General features: G+C 32.4%; 1 protein-coding gene across 4 annotated transcripts in view; it reads left to right on the top strand.

Annotated features, from left to right (window-relative positions):
* Positions 1 to 2,264, top strand: part of LOC106884301 (nucleoprotein TPR) — a 163,596-nt gene that overhangs the window by 27,698 nt on the left and 133,634 nt on the right. The window lies entirely within an intron of this gene.

The raw sequence follows: 2,264 nt of genomic DNA, 5'->3' as shown, positions 1-2,264 counted from the left end.
ATATATATGTGTTTGTGTGTCTGTCTTTGTCCCCCTAGCATTGCTTGACAAACGATGCTGGTGTGTTTATGTCCCCGTCACTTAGCGGTTTGGCAAAAGAGACCGATGGAATAAGTACTAGGCTTCCAAAGAATAAGTCCTGGGGTCGATTTGCTCAACTAAAGGTGGTGCTCCAGCATGGCCGCAGTCAAATGACTGAAACAAGTAAGAGTAAAGAGTATGTATGTATATATTATATATATATATGTATGTACGTATGTATATATATATGTATATATATATACATATACATATGTACATACACACGCATACATACATACATATGCATACACACATTCATGTATATGTGCATGTACATACTTACAACAAAATTAGTTATTAGTAGGTGTAGTACAATATTCTTTTTAGAGAATGCTTAAAAAGAGGAAGAGAAATAACAGTATAATTGAAGAAAATAATGGAGTTTGAGAGGGTACAGTTTTTCAGAACTGAAAATGCACATAAAAGGAGAAATACATATATATACATGCAGTCAAATATAGGTATATACATACACACACACACATATTTCATGCGTTAGGTAAGGTGTATTCCTGCAGTGGTTCGTGTTGTCTTTGCATATAAATAAATGTATGAATGAACAAACGAACACACTTAGATAGACATATACATAAATATATGTTGTGTTTACAGTTGAGGGTCTAAAATCATGGTTCTCATTATGAGGTGAAAGTTTATATCAATAGTTATGATAGCAGTTTGTACTAAATTACTAAACGCATTAAATCTCCTGGTAGTTAACAAGATACTGTATTATCTTCCGTTATTTTTTCCATTATTTTATAGTTAAGTTGCTGGATCTCTATAGGTAATGGGTAGGGGGTTGTCGTCATTTCACGTTATCTAATTGGTCAGCTAATTTATTTGAAAGGCCATGACACTGCTATGATTAGTTAGTGGTTAACAGATAACATAAACAAATTATATAAAAATTATATATCCATCAAAACATAGAAACAAATAATTCATAGTTAACTATGAGAGTAAAAATTGATATTGAGACTTGATTTGATTAGATTAAATTAAATTAAATTATATTAAATTAAGAATTATAAAAGTAAAAAGTTGATGAGCATATAGGCTAGTGAGTATAATATAATAGGTTATAGTGATCTGAGAAGGAGATGTGATTTTTAGATTGTTTACAAGAAATAAGGTATTACAAATGTATGAAACCATATATTATAAATGTGGAAACGTGTATATGTCTAATTAGGGGATTAAATGTGCATTTACCAAATCTCTCCAATCTGAACTTTCGCAAATCAGACAAGAAATCAATCCAAAAAGAGATCCCTAGACAGGACTGCCCGAAATATCTCTCCACACCAGATATTGACATGAAACTAGAATATTTGAAGCCTGTCATGCAAAACATATGCCAGAACTATGTCCCAGAACACATGGCCAACACAAAACAGAACAAAATTCCAAGGTAGAGGACGAAGGTTACAAATCGCTTCAACCAACATTCCAAAAGTAGTGAAAGGTCCCTCCTAGAAACAACTCTGGTGGAGATTGAAAAAAGCCTGCAACAATCCTATGTGAGAGAGAGAGAGCAAACAAACTGGAAAAGTCAAATACAAAAGGGCGTTACTTTTGCCACACACTGTATATTGTATATGCATTATATGTATATACTAGCTGAGGTACCCAGTAATAAATTAACGTTAAAAAGATGTCTGTTTATAGCCATGAAATATTTTGCACTAAATTTCAACATTTTTCTAAAATTTAAAATCTATATTAATGGGTAGGACCAATTTGATGAAGAAATGAGCAGAGTCTCATAGTAAACCCATGTCATCATTTTTGTGCATATGTATAAAATGGTGAAATTTTACACTTTGGGGCAGATTTTGTCAAATTGATGTCATGATGGCTAGTGTGCAAAATGCCTACGTTTACCTACTCAAAACCTGAAACGCTGTGCAATTTAAACAATGAATTGAAATAAGATTTTGCAAATGAAAACAATTTGCATTGACATGAAGAAGTAGCAAATGCTAAATAGATTACCATTAATAAGCTTTCTGTTTGATGTCATGATGGCTAGTGCAAAAAATGCTGAAATTTTATGACTTTTGAAAAATCGATGCTGATTAAAAATTGATTTTATAAAAATTCCAAATGCGTAAGTGAACCCATGGGCATAAGCCCTACACATGTGTCAAGTTTCATCAAGGTCTGTTGGATAGTCTCAG

Source organism: Octopus bimaculoides, chromosome 7 (assembly GCF_001194135.2).
Source record: "Octopus bimaculoides isolate UCB-OBI-ISO-001 chromosome 7, ASM119413v2, whole genome shotgun sequence".
Lineage (NCBI taxonomy): Eukaryota > Metazoa > Mollusca > Cephalopoda > Octopoda > Octopodidae > Octopus > Octopus bimaculoides.
This window is presented reverse-complemented; position numbering and strand designations above follow the sequence as displayed.